Source organism: Schistocerca cancellata, chromosome 5, assembly GCF_023864275.1.
Source record: "Schistocerca cancellata isolate TAMUIC-IGC-003103 chromosome 5, iqSchCanc2.1, whole genome shotgun sequence".
In the NCBI taxonomy this organism is placed as follows: Eukaryota; Metazoa; Arthropoda; class Insecta; order Orthoptera; family Acrididae; genus Schistocerca; species Schistocerca cancellata.
The window spans coordinates 519442037-519465937 of NC_064630.1; the positions used below are offsets into that span (position 1 = coordinate 519442037).

The following is a 23901-nucleotide window of genomic DNA, read 5'->3' on the forward strand; positions in this document are numbered from 1 at the left end:
AGCCCAGGCCCAGGGAAGAGTGATTGGCTGAGTTACTACCTTCCCAGATTGCCATTTGCTCCCTCTGTCAGGTGTTTGGGAGGTGTGAACAATCACCAAAGGGGGTGCACTACCTTGTGAAGGGGACCTCCAGTTGAAAAAAGGGCGCCGTTAGAGATGTTGGCAATCGTGGTGGATTTTCTCACGATGAGCCAATCTTCATCTTTGCAGTCCATGTCTCCAGAACTGCATCACAGTTCCTTGTGGTTTCACATACTGAAGATGGTCAGTCCTTAGAAATGGATTTATCATTGCAAATTCAGAAAGGTGTTCATGCCATTGCCAGCCCCGTGAAATCCTGGTCTCATTTACGAACGGCACATTGCTTTTGGAGACTACTATTTATTCTCAAGCACAACAATTGCGTACTGCTTTGTATACCCATGGCTATCCTGTTCGTGTTGTAATGTTTGTGACAAGAATGTGTGAAGCTGGATTGCAACCTTCTCATTTCTTTTACACTCGTAGACTTACTTGGTATGCACAGCCGATCTTCTTCTCTGGATAGCGGGCTACATCAGCCTCTGAAAACTTTTTCTCTGAAGAATGATGCTAGTTACAGGAATATATATGACTCTCTCTCTCTCTCTTTGTGAAATAATGAGGTACTCACATAATACTTTTCAACAACTATCGGTATATTTGAACTTCAATAAAGAACAAAATTCACACTTCTCACATAAAAAATTGACTTCTTGTAAGTCACCTGTGTCGTCTCACATTAGAAACAATTAAGTTACATATACAACACAGTTGGCTTGATAACCACAACTCTGTTATACAGGAATCATACATGTTATGCCTCTAGCAAGTTAAAAGTTACTAAAAATCTTTTTCCACTCAATTGTTCTTTCGTCACAAACAACATTCAGTTATAAAACAGTACGGAATAACACAAAAGTTCCTTGAGTCTGCCGTGTTCTTTCATTTAACTTCCATGGCGCAACCAGCAAACACTTGTCGGTGCCATTTGACCACCGTGTCTACAGTCTTGTTACTATACACTTCGGACCTGCACACACAGACAGGCAGCGCACAGTAGATAGGCTCTCTCGCATTTATACAGAGTGGCACACATAAAACTGGCCCCTGTGCTGAAAGGAATATCAATGTACATCATCACTTTCTTACATTTGTATTGTGTAGTTTCATTATTAACTATGTAATTAACAATTTAAGTAACAGATTTACTTGTATTAGTTTAATATGCATATTTAGAAAGGAATTTAAAGTCTGTGTTCAAAATGTTCGCCGTCAACATCCAAGCAAAGTTGAGCATGTCAAAACATGTTAAGGAAATTACTTTTCAGTACTCTTTGAGGAATGTTCACAATTTCTTCACGTATGTTGTTTTTTAATGTGTCAAGTGTTCTGGGATTTTTGCGGTAGACTCTAGCCTTTAGAAATCCCCAGAGGCAAAAGCCACATGGTTACAAGTCGGGAGAGCAGGGTGGCCACAAGCCCATACTAATGGTCCTTCCTTCTGTAAAATCAGTATGTGTACGAGCTAAGGACGAATCCCACGTATTAGAAGTTGCCCCATCTTGCATATGCACAACATTTTTTGTTTGGAGTTAACAGAGCCGAAAATTCATTGTAGAGTTTAAAGTAAAAATGTGTGTTGACAGTTTCGTTGAAGAACAATGGTCCGATAATTCTGTTACCAGATACACCACACCATACACCAATTTTTAAATTGTGTAATGGCTGTTGCAGTATGCCATGGGGATTCTCTGTAGCCTTGTGTTTTGTGAATTAACGTAACCCGACAGATGAAACCAAGCTTTATCCATCGAAAAAAGGAGGAACGCATCAAGATGTCCCCCAGCGACATGCTCCAGCAACCAATTACAGTAATGTGTACACTTACCCTTGTCCATTTCTTTTATTTGCCAAACAACACTCACACTATATGGTTTAATTTTTAAGTCATGAAGGATGTGTTGACATGACCTGGGAGATATTTCACAGTGCTGTGATAATCGTCGTGTTGACTTGTAGGGACTTCTTTCAATGTGTGCCATCACGTTTGCCACAACTTCAGGTGTACCTACAGTCGGTGCCTTATTTCTCTTTGAATTAACAACACTGCCCGTCGAACGCCACTTTCTCATTGATTGAGACCGCATTTATTCTTCAACAATGTACACACATTCTTCAGTGGAGTAAGGCATGACAATGAAGTACACGGTTTATAACGACTACTTTCCGTATGAACTAGTCACACACTACAGCTTTTGGAAGGCGGCAAAGAAACTGACAAGCTAGTAATGCTCTCACGCGCATTCGCGTTCTGGTTCTGGTTCGGGCCGGTTTTACGTGTGCCACTCTGTATTTAAAATATCGTGTGTTCGAGGCGGTCGAAGGCCAAGTGGTTCAAGAATTTATGTGGAAATTCTCGTAACACTACATATCCCCCTCCTCAGATTGAACACGTGATATTTTATGCATAGTCATCAGTACACTTATATCACACTTAATAACAATTCACATTTTAACAGTATACATTGAGCGATTCTTTGATATCAAGACCTGATTATTTATTAGTGATCCAGTAAGCCTGACTAGAATTTAGAAAACATGAAACTTTATTTTCAATCATAAACTACAGGTGTTTGTGACACTTGAGTAATCTATCTCTGGCTCTCAACTTTTTGTACTACCTTCTCTAAGTATGTACTATGTTCAATATTTTATGTAGTTTGGAGGAACTCTGGGCACTATGAAAGTGTTCCTTTGGACACTTGTGTACTTACATGAAACATAATAATGCTTGCTGTTTATAGAATTCAAACTTACCAGAATAATCCCTATAAAATGTGTGACTTCTGTCACGATACTGTCTTTTTTCCCCTAATATCAGTACCTATACCTTACTTCTGGGTTGACCATACACCCCCCTCTCATTGTAGCTCTCAAGTCCTCAAGGAGGTGTCTCTCCTCCTCGTATTATGGCAATCGTTAACCATGAGTTACCACTGACAACCTCTGTAGTAGTGCATGAGAAATTAATCTTGCATCCAACAAAAGTAATTGGTCCTCCCAGTAGCTGCTGCTGTGCTGTTGGCTTTGGAGTCATGTCGAATGTATCGACTGTCTTGTAAACAGGCATTCTCATCCTCCTTACACAATCCTTCGGTACGGCATGGCTGTGTGTACTGTGCGGCTGCCTCGAGTCGAATGAGCTGCTGTAGCCTCGCTGAGCCCCAAGCGGAAAACTCAACTGATAAGACTGGGCATGGCAGAAAGTAGCACGCGCCCAGAGAGCAATGGCGGCACCGTAAATGGACCTTTCGTGCGGATCGCGCTTAGTTAAAACTTAGCATGATCCTGTGCAGCGCCTCGTGCAGTGGCTAAGGCTTAACGCATGGCTGTGTTGGCAGCACTGAGTGAGTGTTGCGCAAGGCAGGTGACATTGAACGGGACTTAGCCGCTGCACGAGGCGCCGCGCAGGATCGCGCTAAGTTTTAACCAAGCGCGATCCGCACGAAAGGTCCATTTCCGGTGCCGCCATTGCTCTCTGGGCGCGTGCTACTTCCTGCCGCGCCCAGTCTTATCAGTTGAGTTTTCCGCTTGGGGCTCAGCGAGGCTACAGCAGCTCACTCGACTTGAGGCAGCCACACAGTACACACAGCCATGCCGTACCGAAGGAGAAGATGTGTAAGGAGGATGAGAATGCCTGATAAGATAAGATGTAGGTTATTGACACCACAGAAAGTAGTAAGGACTTCTGTGATAGAAGTATGTGAATATGGAAAGAAGGAAAAAATAGATAGGTCCTCAAATGAGAAGTAAGAAAGGAAATAAATGGAAATGGTTGCTAATATCACAGAAGAGAAAGAAGATAGCCCCAAAGACAGGAAACCTGTCCCACCTCCCCCTCCCCAGGATTCCTACCTCACAAGTACTTCAGTGAGATGCAGGAGAAGGTTTGGTGTTAAATCCTCTCCTACAGAATGGACATTCCCACTTTCACCCTTGAGATCCCGGAAGGAAATCTTAGCAACCCTATGGAAATGGCAAATGGTGAAGAATCAGTCACACTTGTTTGCGAGGGTTGTCAGAAAGGTGTGATGTGTGTCTTGTGTTAGCCATGATTTATCAGTTGGTGCAAATCAGGCTTTACAATATCCACCCCTTTCAAAAATGATACAAACCGTCCCATTTACATCACCTCTCTTAAAGTTATAAATTATTTTATATAAAATATAAAAATCTATACACCACTGTAAAATAATTATTTAGCTTTTCATATTATATCATATTTTATACACATATGAAATACTCTATTCATTTCATTTCATCCAAATATAACTTTCTTTCTTATTCTGTGATTCTCTGGGATTGTTTTTATTTTATTTTATTGTCATATCCAGTTTTATAGGTAATAAGATTGTAGGATAGTTTAAGATTTTAAAAATAGATGATAGAATAGTTTAAGATTTGGAAGGGAATTTGGTGCAGGAAAACTATTATAGAATAAACATGGAAAACGACTCTGGATCCGACGGTCGTCACTCTGCCCGTTTACTCAGAATGTTAATGTCCTGGGCGGATAAACGACTCTGCCCAAATCCCATGGATCTGGTATTAACTTCACTTGAGCAAGTGCAAACCAGTACTTCTTGTTAAATTTTGTTTGAAAGTCTCCCCATTGCAAAACAGTCACCACTTCACTAGGTAACACAACATTAGGTGAAGTTATTCTATTTTCTACTCTGTCTTGGACAAGTTTGAATTCTTTCCACAAGTCATCAAAACCTTTCAGGTATCTGAAAGTTCGGAAGAAACAATAGACGACACGTGCCTGGATGTTATTCTCTCGGTGACTTTTGGCTCTATAATACCTTCAAATTGTTCCTCCAGACTACTTATATTTACTATATCAGAGTTAGCTACCTTCTTTTGGAAACTTCTTTCTACATTTTCTGTTCATGTGTTAACGTCTGTAATTTGCGATTGGATTATTGGTATTAACTTATCTTGCTTTTCAACCTTATCTTTTAAAGTATGCAATCCCTGCTTTACAGTATTAAACTTAGCATTACATGCATCCTCCAGTGATCCTAACTTTTCAATGATTTCTGAGTCTACAGTATTAAATTCTAACTTTTTTGCTAAATCTTGTAATTTATCATTCTGTTTCTGACTCAAGTCAGTGAACAGCTGATTTAAGTGAGTGGGTTAATTCTTTCTTCAAGTTTAATTTTGAATGATTGACTGTACTATTCAAGATGTCAAATTCAGTCTTTAAAGCATCCATGCCTTCGCATAGATTACCAAGTTCTTTGCTCTGTGAGTCGACTTTGACATTTAACAATCCTAAATTCGTTGTTTGGGCGTTCAGTTGGTACTTCACTGAGTCTATTTCTATACCTAAAGTCTCACTCCATGCATCTAGTTTAAAATTTAACTACAGACTCTGAGCAGTTGACTGCTGACTCTGGTCATCTAACTTAGCATTTAAAGTTTTACTTTGATCTGATTGAGAATTCATTACACCTAATTCTTTACTTAGTTGCTTTTGAGTTTTAATTAGGTCAACTAACTCGGACTAGTCAGGTCCTTCTTTTGTAACTCTCGTAGCTATGACTGGTTTTGAAGTTTCTCCAACTTGCTGTTCCTGATCCATAATTTTACAAGCTTTAGCCCTTGTGAGCATCAAAAAATTAACTTTAAGTATAATAACTACGCTAAATGCTTATTCAATGGCTTATACCACTTCATTGTATTAATACAAAGTTCTGTTTTATGCTTACGCGGCATAGAATTTGGGCTACGTCGTTGAGCAGATGTGTAATCCGTTGAACGGATGTGTAATCAGCTCTGGTGAACGGCAACTGATGCCAGTGGCATCAGTTGTTGGTTTCCACGTAGCCGTTGGTGAGTGGATGTGGAAGTAGGTCAGCACCGGTGAACAGCAACTGGTGCCAGCGGCGTCAGATGCTGGTTTCTCGTCTGCATACCCTCACCAGTTCTTCTTTGTCGTATCGTTCTAGGTGTATCTCTTCTTAGACTAATACGTCGATATCTGCTCTCTGGTTTTTCTCGTCGTGGCTTTTTCACTTCTTCTCCCTTATTTACATTTAGAAATTTTCTCCATCAGATATTTAGGCAGAATCCAATTGCGTGAAATGGTTCTTTTGTCTTGTTATGCTTGATTGCTATGGCAACACTTGATAGCTTTTTCTCTTGTTTTCATCTTAAAATTCCTTTTTTCCTTCAGACCTTTCACACCGGTCGACACGTTCTAACGTTTTTGTGATGACTTTTTTTAATAGGCCATCTCTTCTAAAACTGTGCCCTTTCGGCAACACCGTCGGTATATTTGGACTCCATGCGCAATAACAAATTCACACTTTCAATATAAACATTAGACTTCTTGTAAGTCACCCATGTCGTCTCACATTAGAAACAATTAAGTTACATTTACAACAGAGTTGGCTTGATAACCACGACTCTATTATACAGGAATCATACACATGTCTTGCCTCTAGCAAGTTCAGTTAAGTTACTAAAAATCTTTTTCCACTCAATTGTTCTTTCGTCACTAACAATAGTCACAGTTCTAAAACAGTACGGAATAACACACAAGTTCCTTGAGTCTTCCGTGTTCTTTCATTAAACTTCCATGGAGCGACCGGCAAACACTTGTCGCTGCTGTTAAATTGCTGTGTCTGCAGTCTTCTTACTACACACTTTTGACCTGCACACACAGACAGGCAATGCACAGTAGATAGGCTCTGTCACACTTATATTTAAAATATCGTTTGTTCGAGACAGTCAAAGGCGAAGTGGTTCTAGAATTTACGCGGAAATTCTCAAAACACTACAGTGTCGAGGCCCATAGAACTCTGAATTCTTCCCGTGGTCTTACATACAATGGGCTTCTCTACAGGCTGATAGAGGCCGAAATCCAAACATACCTCTCTGATCAGGGTGTCGTTGTTGTCCATCGGGTGATGATAAAGGTAGATGCGTCCTTAGTGCCCAAAGGCACTCTTTTTCTCACCTTAGATAGAGTGGTGGTCCGACCGTACATTCCGTATCTGATGCGCTACTACCAGTGTCGTCATTTCAATCACACTCGAATGTCTTGTTGATACCTGGCCAAATGTGTAACCTGTGGTAGGGATGTGCACGAGGGTGAATGTCCGCCTCCTCCTCCCCGCTGTATCAACTGCAATGGCGACTATGCTGCCTCTGCTCGAGATTGTCCCATGTATATTGATGAGTGGGCTGTCCAAGAGATCCGGGTAAAGGAAATAGTACTTTACCCGGTCATTAGCAAGTTTTTGGCGAGTCACAAACCCTGCCTTCTACCGCAGGGCACTTACAGTACTGTTCTTGCTACATCTTACTCCATGGAGGACATGGCCACGCAACCTCAAATTCAGCTCCGAGATTGTGAAACTGCCCAGTGTGATAGTAGCATCTCCATCTCCTTGTCCAGCTGTAACAAGCCACCAAACTCTCACCTCACGGAGTGAAGTCACCAGCTACACAGCCGGCAGGCTGCAAACGGCAGAAGGAATACTCCTGTGAAGACTTCCTACATCCCTCTAGCCAACCAACATCTGAGTCTTCCTCTGCCAGCCAGAAAGGCTCCAAGAAGTCAAATAAAGGCAAAGAGTTTTCTGCTTTGCTGCCTCGAAGATCCTCTTCGATGGTGTCACCATGTGATACCCACGCTCAGTCGGCCTCCATGTCGCCAGTGCACACCACCAACTGTTTTTCTGCGTCGGATTCTGCAGGCCGACAGCAGAAGAAAACTGATACTTCTGTGGACCTCATGGAGCAGGATCCTCATGCCTCTGTGTGCTGTAGCAGCGATTCTTCGCAGGCTGCCACTTGTCAGTCGCCGAGGTGACACCCCTTCATTTTTGTAATCGTGACTGCTCAAATGGAACATTGGCAGCCTTCAGTTCAATAAAGAGGATTTATGGTTGCTCTTACAATCACAGTGTCTACTTGATCTCTACCATCAGGAAACGAAATTGTGTCCTCAGATCATTTTAAGCTCTTGCTTTTCTTCCCAGTACATTTTGACCTTCCCCCTCTGATGTTGGCATTCTGTCTCGTGGGGGAGTCATGCTGCTCAAACAGGGTGACACTCCTAGTCAACCCATCATTCTGACTACCTGTCTTAAAGCTATTGCAGTTTACCTTTCCTTTCCTCACTTAACCATTTTTCCTTTGTACAGTTTGTATCCGTCCATTATTCGATGTCAGCTACCTCACCCTTTTCTGCTGTTCAGTGAATTTAATGCGCACCATCCCCTATGGTGTTCTCCCAGAACCTATCAGAGAGGTGCCCTCTTGGCGGACCTTCCTAATCAGCTTAACCTCTTCTGTCTTAACACAGGAGGACCCATATTCCGTTCAGGCTCCTCGCAAACGTGTTCCCGTCTGGAGCTATCCTGCATTGCCCAGCTTTCACATCATCTCGACTGGTCTGTTCTCTCTGACAAATACTCGAGCGACCATTCCCTGCACACCCAAGGCTTTACTCATCTCTGGTAACCTTCAGTGAACAAGATTCCCCAGTTGTGATGACCAGGTGGAATATCTCAAACACTTTATCCTTACCACTGCAGAACATTCCATTCCTCGCACTTCCTTGGTGGACGGAGGCATGTCATGATGCAATTCGCGCGTAGACATATGCCTTCCGCACCTTTAACTGTCATCCTATGATGGCAAACTGCATTCATTATAAACAGATGCGTGCACAGTGTAGTCGCATTTTTGGGATAGCAAAAAAGCTAGCTAGATTTCATTCACTAGTTTTTTTAACAGTTCCGCTCCCTCATCTGTCATATGTGCCAACCTCCAACAGCTCTCTGGGACCAAGATCCATTCCCCAATTTCCGGCCTGACAGTAGCAGACGATGTCATTGTGGACCCTGTTGTTATCTCCAACACCTTGGGCCACTATTTTGTGGAGATTTCGAGCTACTCTCACAATCACCCTGCCTTCCTCCATCGGAAACGAGCAGAGGAGGCTCGAGTGATACCCTTCTCTCCTCAGAATCGCAAATGCTACAATGCTGCCTTTATTATGAGGGACCTAGATCTTGCTCTAACTTCATCCTGATCCTCCACCCCAGGGCTACACGCTGTTAACATTCAGATGTTGCAGCACCTTTCTCCTGCAGGTAAACAATTTCCGCTTAATACATACAACTGCATCTAGGCAGATGAAACGTTTCCCAGACACTGGCATGAAGCCAGTGTCATACCCTTACCTAAGCCCAGTAAGGACAAACACCTTCCTCGTAGCCACTGCCCCATTTCTCTCACCAGCTATGTTTACAAGTGATGGAATGTATGATTCATACCCGGCTGGTATGGTGGCGTGAGTCTTACCATTTACTAACCACTGCACAGTGTGGATTTCGAGCTCGCTGTTCTGCAGTTAACCATCTCGTCACTTTGTCCACTCATGACATGAATGGTTTTCTGCGCAAATCCCACACTATGGCAGAGTTTTTCAATTTGGAGAAAGCCTGCGATACATGCTGGAGGACTGGTATCCTCCGTACTCTCTACATATGGGGCTTCCATGGCCACCTGCCCCGTTTCCTCCAGGAAGTTTTAAAAAGACTGAGTTTTCAAGATACGTGTGGGTTCTGCCTTTATCCAGGAAAATGGTGTGCCTCAGAATTCCGTCCTTAGCATTGTCCTCTTTGCCATCTCCATTAATCCTATAATGGCCTCTCCCCCCACCGTGCATCTCTGGCTACCTTTTCGTTGACGATTTTGCCATCTGTTGCAGCTCTCCAAGGACCTCTCTCATTGAGCAGTGTCTTCAGTGGTGTCTTGATCATTTTTACTCACGGTGCCTCAAAAATGTCTTTTGTTTTTCCACTGACAAAACCATTTGTGTGAATTTCTGGTGGCGCAATTGGTTTCTTCCACCATCTGTACATGATGGGCCTGTTGCTCTTAAGTTTCTTGAAACTAAAATTCCTGGGGCTTGTGCTCGATAGGAAACTTTCTGGGTCTTCCCACATATCTTACCAGGCAGCCTGCTGTATGCGATCCCTCAGTGTCCTGTGTGTCCTCAGTGGTACTTTATGGAGTGCAGATTGAACCAGAATCCTCCATTTGTACCAGTCCCTTGTCTGTTTGAAACTAGGCTATGGATGTTTTGTTTATGCATGTGCATGTCTGTCCCTCTTATGCCGTCTCAATACTACCCACCATCGTGGCATGCGTGTGACCACTTACGCCTTTTACACTAGCCTGATTGAGAGTCTGCATGCAGAAGCTACCGGACGACCACTCATACTGCCGTGACTTTCTCCTCAGTAGATATGCATGCTGTTTGCCTGCCATGAATGACCATCCATACTATGCCTCTTCCTTCGATGACTCATTTGATCGCCAGTATGGGGTGTGTCCATCTTCTCTGTTGCCTCCTGGAATTTTCTTTTGGCTCTCGCTCTGGGGGCTTAATTTCAAGCTCCCTGCAACTTTCCCGGTGGGTGTGAACCCTTCACCACCTTGGCTTTGTGCAGCGGCCTGTGTTCACCTTGGCCTTCATTCGCTTCCTAAGGACACTACTCTAGCCTCGCTCTATTACCTTCAGTTTCACGACCTTGGCACGGAACTCTGTGATAGTACTATTGTGTACACTGATGGCTCTCGAACTGACTGTGGCGTCAGGTGTGCCTTCGTCATTGGCACCAACGTTTTTCAGTATTGGTTTATGGAACACTGCTCAGTATTTATAGCAGAACTCTTCGCCCTGTGAGACTGATGTGACCAGGAACCAGCAAACACAACAGTGGTGTTTGTGGATTCCTGGTCACATCAGTCTCACAGGAAATGAGGCTGCAGTCCTCATATCTCAGCCTGCTAGTTCTTACATTCCTTCGGATGATCTCTGTATCGCTGTCTGTCAGCAGGTGGTGTCACTTCGATATTACCACTGGCCGTCCCTTTATGGGAATAAGCTTCAGGTTGTTAAGCCTCTCCTAGCAGCTTGGGCAACCTCCTCTCGGCCCTCTCGCCAAGAGGAGGTCATTTTAACTAGGTTGCATATTGGACACTGCCTTTTAGCCTTTGCCATTGGTTAAGTTGTGGGAGTGGAGCTGAATTATCGGCCGTTTTTAGCGAATTACGGGTTGGCTGTCAACCGCATTTTACTTTTTATCCGTCACAGCAATATGGCGAAAGCCATTTAATTTTTTTTTTTTTTTAACTCTGGACCTCAGTTTGTCTATGATGTATTTTATAGATCTTTCTCCATGTCCCTGTTCGTGGCTGTCTCATGTTCTGCCGATTGGGATTGATGTGTAATCATTTTTAACTCTTCTTTGTCTTCATGTTTTACAGTTTTGACATGGGTGCATATTACCCTAGTTATTTGTTTGCCCTAAAGAATGGGGAGGGGGGGGGGCAGATGCAAAGCCTTAGATTTGAATATAGTTCATCTGATTAAAAATGGATGGCCACAATGATGATTTAAGCCCTTTTACAAACATTCATGAGCCACCTTAACTTAGCAGTGACAAAACAGTGAAATATTAAACAGACCAGGAAATGGTTTGTGATATTAAATGGAAAAACTTTAAGAATATGATTCCATAGAATAATAATGCGATGTACAACCAAAGGCTTATTCTTGTATTCAGTTCTCACACATATTTATTGCGAATAGTGGCCTCAAACTGGTTGTTACTGAGCATGATACAGAGATACAATAAGCCAAAAACAATTAATTTTGCAGTGCATTCATAGGCAGTAACAGATGTGAGCTAAAGTCATGAAGCTGTGCATCAAATCACTTGAACAACATTGAAGTCTTGATGTTCAACCAGTGTGTATAAATCTTTATACAGTAACGAATTCACCACGGTTCAAATAGTCACTCGCTATTACCCAGAGTTCTAAAATATTTCTTAAGCCCTGAACCAGTGCACATTGAAATATTTGTAAGTCCCAAATAACTCTCAGGCACAAGTGAATCATTGGCTGCACAAAACCTTATGAAAAACAACCTCACAGACCAAGAGACAAAGACTAAATACTTCTGCATTCTGCTCTGCCTGCTTGTTTAAAAACATGTCCGTGTAATCCACTGCCTTACTCGTCACAACAACTCACAACTTTACCACCACTCAAGAGGTTAAAAACATTATAGCATGTATCTATTTTAAGTGCGTACAACACACATTCTTGGTTTATTAACAACCTCACCTCACATTATTCATTTGTAAACATAGCAAAATAACAGGCTTTATTCATGTTTATATGCCACTAACAGAACTGCAGGATACCAAGTGAACTTGACAACTTTATTCAGAGTTATTCTGCTTAATCAATGACAATCTTAGATACATAAGCTACCAAAATCATGTTAAAAATACAAGGATTGATAGTATAACGGAACAATTGCTTCATGCTATCTATAACCACTTGTTTAGGCATCCTTGTATGGCTTACTCGATAGATAATTTATGACTATTTATGTATTTGCTTAACAGTAATTTTGAAATATGGCCATTGCCTAGGAGACATCAAGATATACATAACTATGTGTCACATGCACTTATTGCGCATATGTATTACTTGTTAAGAACTTCACATAAAAATTTTTAGTATAAATGTTAATAAAAATTTTAAAAATATAGTAAAAATTTTACTGAGATCGTCTCACTACTGTGAATTCGATGCTATCATTAGATTATTTGAATCGTGCATGGAAGTGTTATCAGTGAATATTTTAATAACCAGGTAGTCTGTTTTTATGCTCAGTACGTACAGCCACCTGAAAATCTTTCTAAAATTTGTTTGTCACCCTAGCCAACTTCATCCTTGCCCTTAACTACTTCACTTTCGAATGACAGACGTACAGACAAATCATGGTATCAGCTACAGAAAGCAGGATGGCTCTGCCCTACACTAATCGTTCCATGAACTGCATGGCCATTTCTCAGTACCCTGAAGCTGGTCCCCCTGGTTCTGTACAAATTTATTTCTTAGGTCTGTGATCACAGTGAAGCAGAACTCCTCTGCTCCTGCAATGACTTAACTCCTTTCCAGGTCCAAAGCCTCTTTGTTGACATTGATCTTTATTTCACGGAAGCCCAAATGCAAACCATGGTCCATATAATACCAACCAGTTTACCTACACTTAGACAGCTGTCACCTTTTCCATACCAAATGCTCTCTTCACTACAGCATGGGCATCTGCAGGAAACAAATCTGACCCACCACTGAATCCCTCAACACCTTCACCAACATCCTCTCACAGTCTTTGCCTTTCTGCAACTGCCCACAGATCTTATTCACAAGCAGATCTTCCATGCAGTATTCTCAACTCCCTCTAAGTTCAGCTTCCAAAAACCTCAGCAGCTTTCCACTTATGTCATATTCCCACCCAGGCATTGAATGTCTCAATATTTTAATTTGATTTTTAACAGCAGTCTTAGCTCACTATTGTCCACACTGAAACAAGGTTTATTATGCGGTTTCACTCTTTATGATTCTAGTAAAGCCAACCAGTATCCTTAAAGAGTAATAAGAGATCCTTTACCAGTTCTTTAACAGAAAGATTTCTTCAGGACTTGATGAACGAAACATTCTGTGTCTTCAGATCTCCAATGTTTCATCGCCCTCACCACACAGCCTACACACAACCTTACACATAGGGGCTTCTTTTTCTACGCCCATTGTGTGTAGGTGTTTCTTAAAGTTCCTCGCCTGTCATTAGTCCTACCATGAGTTTACACTGTCTCTTGTTCAAGCCCAGTCTTAAAAAACTCCCAACACAACATGGTATTGTTGTCATTAACTTGCATGTTTCTGTTTTTGGATCATAGTCCAATATCCTAAATGCTGTATTCTGATCCAGTTTCCTAGTTTAGATTTAACCATCACTTTGGTGATGGTTAGGAGAGATTCCACTCCAATAAATGGATTTGTTGCACCTGTCCTGGCCATCCTGTTAGCTTGTTCATGGTCACTGATTCCTGAGTGATGGACAGTATGTTTGAGATTGGATGTGGTGAGTTGGTGTTTGGCAAGAACACGTGTAAGATGATGAAAACACCATAATTAACACCTCAATGAATTTGAATGAGGTCATGTAATAGGGCTACGAGAAGCTTTTGCGATATTGCAGAAAGACTTGGCAGGAATGTAGCCACTGTACATGATTGCTGGCAGCGGTGTCACAAAAACGTTTGCTCAAGAAGGCTGGGCACCAGAAGACCACATGGCACTACCGAGAGGGAAGACCATCTTGTTTGCTGTATTGCCCGGGCACACGATACTGCATCTGCAGCAGCAATTTGAGTAGCAGTTGGCACCACAGTGACACAGTGAACTGTTACATATCAGTTACTTAAAGTACAGCTCTGAGTCATTCGCCCTGTAGCACACATTCCGCTGACCCAAAACCACTGCCATTTGTGTCTTCAATGGTCTCAAAGTGAGAGCTCATTGGAGTGTTACGTTTTGTGTTGAAAGCTGGTTCTGCCAGTGATGGCCATGTTTTGGTTAGGAGGAGGCCAGTAGAGGGCTTGAAACCAACCTGTCTGTGAGCTAGACTCACTGTACCTACACCTGGAGGTATGGTCTGGGATGTGATAAGGACTCTTGTGGTTATTCCATGCACCCTGGCTGCAAAATTGTACATCAGTCTGGTGATTCGACCTGTTCTGCCATTCATGAACAGCACTGCAACAGGTGTTCTCCAACAGGACAGCACTCACCGACATACTGCTGTTGTAATCCGACATGGTCTGCGTAGTGTCAACATTTTGCCTTGGCGTGCTCAATCCCCAGAACTGTCTCAAATCGAGCACATATGGGACATCACCGGACAACAACTCCAGCATCGGTATTAACTGCTCCTGTATTGACTGACCAAATTCAAAAGGCATGGAAATCCATCCCACCAACTGGCATCTGGCAACTGCAATACACAATGCATGCACGTTTGCTTGATTGCATTCTACATTTTGGCAGTTACACTGGCTAGTAATGTACCAGCATTTCACATTTGCAGTAGCTTATCTCACACTTACATTAACCTGTGATCTTGCATTATTAATTGCGTAAATCACTTAAATATGTTCCCCAGACAAATGTATTCCTGAAATTTCGTTACTTTGTTTATTATTTTTTGGTGCTTTAATTTTTTACCCATCATTATGCATTCTTTATGTGAGGGGTCAATAATAGTTTCGCATCCAGGGCTACCCCTAGATGTTTCACAATCTTCATTACAGATAGAGTTTCATAGAGAAGCTAAGATTCCGGGCATGTCCTGTATGTTCTTCCTTGTAAATGGTATTACAAAGATTAGGGTTGCTCCTTAGATCCTGTGTCGTGCACCAATTTAACACAATGTTCAATGCACATTGTTCCATAGTTCTAACAGTACTAGCAGATTTGCCAAGTATTACTGTGACTAAGTTGTCCACATATCCTTGACAAAAGCAGCATTTAGTATTCAGCTCTTAAATGAGTTCATTCACCAGTAGGTTACATAGTAGAGGGGACAAAACCCTCCCTCATTGACACCCTCTGGTAGTGTTGATCACCATTTTTTCATTAGTTATGGTAGTTTCATCATCCCTTCTAGTCAGCATGGTCCTACTTTGCCTACATATGGTGGTCTCAGTGCCATGCTCTTCTTCAGCTCTAACTATGGATTTGAAGATCATATTACTAGATATTCAGAAAGATACAGAAAGCAACTTTCTGAAAGTTTAGTGCTTTTTTTCACCTTCTCAACACGTTGAACCCCCCCACCCGCCTGTTGCAAGAGGCAACTAAAAGGAATCTTACACCTTTCAGCCTTTATGTGATGGGTCCCTGTAGGGTTTGACCATCGTTTTTCAAAATTTTCCCAAAGAGCGAGCCAATTCGGGAAGGGGCGCCTTACGTGGTGCATCATGTCCATCGTGCATTGATATCTTTAGCCCACTTTCTTGTCATCGCATTTCAGTCCTGCCCATTCTCCATCTCTTGGGCAAGGACACCTTCCAGGGTATGTTTTCCACCATGCACTACGCAGTGTCACTTTATGTGCCAACAATGACCATGGACTTCTTGCACCTCATATCCAGCACGGTAGCCAGTCCGTTGCGGTGGGGCCACTATGTACCCTGTTGGCTATAGCCCCCTGACAACACAGGGATAGCTCTGCTGATGCCTGTGCCGTAAACCCCACACATATGCCAAGGAGTAGATGCCAATCACCCTGGGGCTTCGGGACTCCTGGCAATGGCCATCCTGCCAGGTGGCCTTTGCTGTGACTGGGTGGCACCCATGGGGAGGGCCCCTGGCCGGAGTGGGTGCCATCAGGGCAGATGACACACGATGAAGCGTAGTCCATCAAATCTTGCTGGTGGTGAAACACCAGCAGTCTCTAAGCGATCATAAGCTCAATTCAACACACAGAAGTACAACCTCAAATCGTTCTCCTCCCTGGCCACACCATGGAGGAACATCAGGCTAAGGATGGCAGCGAATCTTATTCGCCTCGGTACCTTGTATGTTAGAGAGCTGATGGGGAATCTTTCATGGCCATGAAGCCTCAGTTTTTTGTGGAGCATTTGGAGGACAAGTTTGGGGACGTGGAGGGCTTCTCCAAAATGGGCTCTGGGTCAGTTTGGATAAAAACAGCATCCTCTGCCCAGGCACGGGCATTACTTTCTTGTGGCAAGTTGGGGGATGTTTCTGTAACCATCATGCCTCATAAGAGCTTAGATATTATCCAGGGTATTATATTCCACAAGGACCTTCTTTTGCAGTCTGACGATGAGCTGCGCGCCAGTTTAGAGCGGTGAAGTGTTCATTTCATGCTGCAAGTCCATCGGGGTGCAAGGGATAACCAGGTTGCCACCGGTGCCTTCATCTTCACCTTCGAGGGTGACACATTGCCCGAGAAAATCTAGGTGATGGTCTGCCGCTGTGACGTCAGGCCATATAGCCCTCCCTCGATGCGGTGCTTTAAGTGCTGGAAGTTCGGCGATATGTCTTCCCACTGTACATCCAGCCCCGCCTGTCGTGATTGTGGACGAACATTGCATCCCAATACTCCGTGTGCCCCACCTGCCATCTGTGTCAACTGCAGAGAGCATCATTCACCTTGTTCACCAGACTGCAGGATTTTACAGAAAGAGAGGAAAATAATGGAATATAAGACCCTGGACCGACTGACCTACACTGAGGCTAAGAGGAAATTTGAGCGCCTATATCCTGTGGCTATAACCTCCTCATATGCTGCCACTATGAGAACAGTTGTCACCCCATCAGTTCCTCAAATTCCTGTCGCCTCTCAGAACTGGGAGACTACACCTGCCCCCTTGATGGTGGGTGGCACTTCCCTCCCTGTTGCTCCCACACCACCTACTTCGGGAGCATCACGCCCCCCCCCCCCCCCCTCCCAACCATCGGGGATATCAGTCCCCACTTCTGAGCCAGAGAAGTGTAAGTCTTCTTCAGCTCCTCTCGCTAGAAAGGGGTCCCTTGGGTCACTCCCTTCCCAGGTTTCTGAAGTGGGAAAGATGACACCCACCAGTGGCTGAAGAGCCCAAAAGCAGCTGGTTGTAGGGCTTCACACTCATCCTCAGTCCTGGAGACTTATTCAGTGAAGCCCTCCCAGCCAGGGAAACCCAAGGAACAGTGTGAGAATTTGAAAAAGAAGACCCCCAACAACAAGGTACTTGCGGTGGCACCCACACCACCGCTACCTACAAGCTCTGCAGCTGAGGATGGGGTGGAGATTTTGGCGTCCGCTGAGGACCTAGATCTCGCCAGACCCTCAGACACAATGGATATAGACTGCTCAGGCAATAAATCGATGGCAGCAGATGACTCTGAGGCGTAAACTGCCTCATTGAATGTTCCATGCCTTCCCAGTCTCAAGATGTCATCCTCCAGTGGAATTGCAGCAGTTTTTTCCACCACCTTGCTGAGCTACAGCAACTGTTAAGCTTTACACCTGCTTTCTGCATTGCCCTCCTGGAAACCTGGTTCCCAGCAATGCGTACCCCAGCCCTCCGCAGCTATAAGGGATATTACAGGAACTGTAGAGACTGTAATCAATTGTCAGGTGGAGTTTGCGTTTATGTCCTAAACTCAGTCTGTGGTGAACATGTGCCCCTTCAAACCCTTATTGAAGCTGTGGCTGTCAGAATAAGGACAATGAAGGAAATAACTGTCTGCAATGTATATCTTCCTCCAGATGGTGCAGGACCCCTGAATGTATTAGCTGCACTGATTGATCAACTCCCTAAACCTTTCCCACTTCTGGGAGATTTTAATGCCCATAACCCCTTGTGGGGTGGTACCATGCTTACTGGCCAAGGCAGAGATGTCGAAACTTTACAGTTGCAATTCGATCTCTGCCTCTTAAATGCTGGGGACGCCATGCATTTCATTGTGGCTCATGGTAGTTACTCGGCCATTCATTTATCAGTTTGCAGCCCAGGACTTCTCCCATCTATCCACTGGAGAGCACATGACAACCTATGTGGTAGTGACCACTTTGCCGTCTTCCTGTCACTGCCCCAGCGTCAGGCACACAAACGCCTGCCCAGATGGGCTTTGAACATGGCGGACTGGGGAACTTTCACCTCTGCTGTCACTGCTGAATCTCCCCCACATGGTAACATCGATGTGATGGTTGACCAGGTGACTAGCACAATTGTTTCTGCGGCAGAAAATGCGATCCCTCGCTCTTTAGGGTGCCCGAGGCGTAAGGCAGTACCTTGGTGGTCCCCGGAAGTTGCGGAAGCAATTAAGGAGCGTCAGCGAGCTCTGCAGCGGCATAAGCAGCACCCTTCCCTGGAGCACCTCATAGCTTTTAAATGACTCCGTGCCCGTGTTCGCTACCTTATCAAACAACAGGAGGAGGAGTGTTGGGAGAGGTATGTCTCCACCATTGGGTGCCACACGTCACCTTCCCAAGTCTGGGCAAAGATCAAACATCTATTCTGGTACCAGCTGTCCCCTGTGTTACCATAAATCGCGAGTTATGTACCAACGCAAACACAATTGCTGAGCACTTTGCTCAAGCCTCTGCATCAGAGGAGTACCCCCCCAGCCTTTCGCACACTCAAACGGTGGCTGTAAAGGAACATCCTCTCATTCAGTACATGCTGCAGTGAATCCTGTAACGCTCCATTTACAGAGTGGGAGCTCCTCATAGCCCTTGCTCATTGCCCCGACACAGCTCCTGGGCCTGATCGCATCCACAGCCAGATGATTAAACATCTCTCATCTGACTACAAGCGACATCTTCTCGTCATCTTCATCCGGGTCTGGTGCGATGGCATCTTTCCATCGCAATGGCGGGAGATCACCATCATTCTGATGGTCAAACCCGGTAAAAACCCGCTTGATGTGGATAGCTATCGGCCCATCAGCCTCACCAACGTTCTTTGTAAGCTGCTGGAACGTATGGTATGTCGGTGGTTGGGTTGGGTCCTTGAGCCACATGGCTTGCTGGCTCCATGTTATGGCAGCTTCCACCTGGGTCACTCTACCACTGATAATCTTGTGTCCTTTGAGTCTGCCATCCGAACAGCCTTTTCCAGATGGCAACACCTGATTGCTGTCTTTTTTGACTTGCGTAAAGCATACGACACGACTTGGCGACATCATACCCTTGCCACATTTTATGAGTGGGGTCTCCAGGGACCACTCCAGATTTTTATCCAAAACTTCCTGTCATTCCATACTTTCCATGTCCAAGTTGGTAACTCCCATAGTTCCATCCATATCCAGGAGAATGGAGTCCCGCAGGGCTCTGTATTGAGTGTCTCTCTATTTTTAGTGGTCATTAACGGTCTAGCAGCAGCTGTTGGCCCCTCCGTCTCACCTTCTCTGTATGCAGACGACTTCTGCATTTCGTACTGCTGCTCCAGTACTGTTGTTGCTGAGCGGCGCCTCCAGGGAGCCATCCACAAGGCCCAGTCATGGGCCCACGGCTTCCAGTTTTCAGCTGCAAAGTCGTGTGTCATGCACTTGTGTCGGCGTCGTACCATTCACCCGGAACCTACACTTTACCTTAATGACGACCCTCTCACTGTAATGGAGACGTATCAATTCCTGGGACTGGTTTTCGACGCTCGATTGACTTGGCTCCCTCATCTTCGTCAGCTTAAGCAGAAGTGCTGGCAGCACCTCAATGCCCTCCGTTGCCTGAGCAACACCAATTGGGGTGCAGATCGCTGTACGCTGCAGCAGCTCTACAGAGCCCTTGTCCAATCCCGAATTGACTATGGGAGTGTGGTTTATGGTTTGGGAGCACCTTCAGCATTACGTTACTCGACCCTGTGCACCACTGTGGGGTTTGATTAGCGACAGGAGCTTTTATAATGCGTCGGGTGACCAGCGTACTGGTGGAGGCTGGTGTCCCTCCACTGCAGATCAGACGTGCGCAACTGCTTGCCAATTACACAGCACACATTCATAGATCCCCTGAGCATCCGAATTACCGTCTCCTTTTCCCGCCCGTGGCAGTCCATCTCCCGCATCGGCGGCCCAGATCGGTGTTAACGATTGTGGTTCGCGTGCGGTCCCTTCTCTCCGAACTGGAGTCCTTCCCTTTACCACCTCTACTTGCGGTCCATTCACGTACGCCTCAGCCTCAGCTTTGCCTGGATCTTTTTCATGGCCCTAAGGACTCCATTAAACCCACCGCTCTCCGCTGTTACTTCCTCTTGAATCTTGACGTGTTCCGGGGCTCTGAAGTGGTGTACACCAACAGCTCAATGGCTGATGGTCACGTAGGATTTTGCATATGTTCATGGAGGATATGTTGAACAGCAGTCCTTGCCATTTGGCTGCATTGTTTTCACTGCAGAGCTTGCGGTCATATCTCGTGCTCTTGAGTACATCCACTCATGCCCTTGCGAGTCATTTCTCATGTGTAGTGACTCATTGAGCAGCCTACAAGCTATCAACCAGTGCTACCCTTGCCACCCTCTGGTAGCGTCCATTCAGGAGTCCATCTATGCCCTGGACCAGTCCCGCCATTCCGTGGTGTTTGTGTGGATCCCAGGACACATCGGAATCCCCGGCAACAAACTTGTCGACAGGCTGGCCAAACAGGCGACGCCAAAACCGCTTCTGGAGATAGGCGTCTCCGAAGCTGATCTGCGGTCTGTCTTCCACCGCAAGGTTTTCCAGCTTTGGGAGACGGAATGGCATAACAGCACGGACAGCAAACTGTGTGTCATTAAGGAGACTGTGAATGTGTGGAAGTCTTCCATGCAGGCCTCTCACAGGGAATGAGTTGTCCTCTGCCGGCTCCGCATTGGCCATACATAGCTATCGCATGGTTACCTATTCCGTTGTGAGGACCCACCTAAGTGTCGCTGTGGCTCCCAAATGATAGTCGTCCACTTCTTGCTGGACTGCCCACTTTTTGCTGCTCTGTGGCAGACTTTTAACTTTCCCAGCACCCTGCCTTCAGTGTTGGGTGACAATGCCTCAACAGCAGCTTTAGTTTTACGTTTTATCCATGAGAGTGGGTTTTGTATGTCTATCTAAGTTTTAGCGCATGTCCTTTGTCCCTCCATGTCCTCCACCATAGTGCTTTTAGGGTGAAGATTTTAATGTGTTGCAGAGTGGCTGGCTTTCCCTTTTTATTCTCGTGGATGGCCAGCCGCTGTAATCTGCTTTTATGTTTTACTCCCCTCTGTTTCTAGCATCTCTCTGTTGTTTTCTTGTCCTCTTTTGTTCCTTTAAGTGTTTTTGCCTTCCCTTCGTTCTTGTGAATTTTCCTTTCTTTCTGTTTTGTGTTATGTTTCATCCGTTTTATTCTCACCCTTGAGGCCTTGTTTTATTAGGAATAAGGGAATGATGACCTCGTAGTTTGGTCCCTTCTCCCGCCTTTAAACCAACCTTCCTATAAGAACCCAAGGTACAATTTCAGGATCTGTTCCCAAATTGCCCTTAGGGCTTTTTCACCAACATCTACTACAATGGCTTGGCAATCTGGTACAACCTTCAGATTGATTACCCTCAAATCCTCTGCTGAGACATTGCAGTTCTGTGCCCCGTATCACCTACTCCAGCCATACCTGTGGAAGATACTACAATATCAAACCAAGAGCAACCAATGGAACCACTTGTGTTGTTTATCAGCTAACTAGTGTCAGTTGAACAGCATTTCAAGTAGACATACCATCACTAAATTGAATGAGTACATAAGTAGGCTAGTGACTCTACACCTTGGGGAATACTCGGTTCGCCATTTTTTCAGCTTGTTGTGGTCTCCCTTGGGTTTGATCTCCCTTTCTAAATTTTGTTTCCCAAGTGTGAGCTATGTTGCTTTTGGGTATTGGAAATCCCGGCAACGACCGTTGTGCCAGGTAGCTCTTGCCATGGCTAGGTGGCTGTCACAGGGTGAGTCTCTGATTGGATTGTGTGGTACCAGGTTGTACAGTCTGCACATGAAGTATACTATGGTCGATACTTCTGGATACTCTTCCTCGGCTGTTTCTTCAAAAAGGAACAGTTATCTCTCTGCTTCTACTTTTGCATCCTTGGCCCTGGTCACCCCTCTGGGATAACAGCCAGTCCTGTTGGCTTGGGGCGAAACCCTTTCCTCGTTACTTGGTTTGTTCCAGGACAGGCGATAAGTCTTTTGCAATTTACCAAACTATTATTTTTTTTCTTTTACAAATATAATTTTGGTGAAGTTAACTCACTCAGTAAGATACCATATGGTCATATGGTTCCTTACTGATTAAAACCTGTTATACCAGACATTTGACTTCCCTTTGTGTTTGAGAGCACTTAGGAGACACCCCGGAGGACATAAGTCCTCACCAGTCATTTAATATGATGGCATGACAGTGTTCATTTCGTCCAGAGAGGTCCTAAGGACAATCGCGTTGATACCGGCACTTGCATCCTGACTCTAGAGTGAGAATACCCTTCTTGAAAAAGTGAAAGTTATGGTTTACTGCTGTGACATGAAGCACTTATATCACCACCTACACACTGCTTGTAGCACCTTATTGCAGTCTCTTCCCCCCCCCCCCCCCCCCTCCCCCCCAAATCTGCATAAAACTCATGATACCACATGGCGCCATCATATCCTTGTCACCTTAATGAGTGAGGCCTCCGTGGTCTGCTCCCAGTTTTTATCTGGAAGAGAATGGGGTTCCGCACACCTCTGGTTTGATTGTACGTCAATCAAAACTGTCTATAAGTAGTCTTGTGGTGGCTGCAGGACCTACGGTGACCCCATCTTTGTATGTTGATGATTTTTGCACTATTTTGTGTGTCCACAATCAACATTGCTGAATGCAGTCTGCAGGGAGCAATACACCATGTGCAGTCTTAAGCTCTCACTCGTGGGTTCCATTTTTCGGCTGCCAAGACCTGTGTTTCGCGTTTTTGTTGTCGCTATACGAGGTGTGGCTAGAAAAAAACCGGACTAGTACTGGTGAAACAATAAAACGAATGCAATAAGGCTGAAAGTCGCGCGGCCTGTCACGTGACTCTCGCTCCACCTACTGCTCGAGTTTCATCTGCCTCCTGCACTCAGTCTGCCCGTGGCGTCTGTTTTAAGTAGTTGACGTTTTGTCTGTGCGTCGGAAAATGTTGAGTGTACAGAAAGAACAGCGTGTTAACATCAAATTTTGTTTCAAACTAGGAAAATCTGCAAGTGAAACATTTGTAATGTTACAACAAGTGTACGGCGATGATTGTTTATCGCGAACACAAGTGTTTGAGTGGTTTAAACGATTTAAAGATGGCCGCGAAGACACCAGTGATGACACTCGCACTGGCAGACCATTGTCAGCAAAAACTGATGCAAACATTGAAAAAATCAGTAAACTTGTTCGACAAGATCGCCGTTTAACAATCAGAGCA

The 23901-nt window shown here is 44.6% G+C and overlaps 1 protein-coding gene across 2 annotated transcripts in view; it reads left to right on the plus strand.

Moving 5' to 3' along the window:
* Positions 1–23901, plus strand: part of LOC126187550 (nuclear transcription factor Y subunit beta) — a 107012-nt gene that overhangs the window by 44845 nt on the left and 38266 nt on the right. The window lies entirely within an intron of this gene.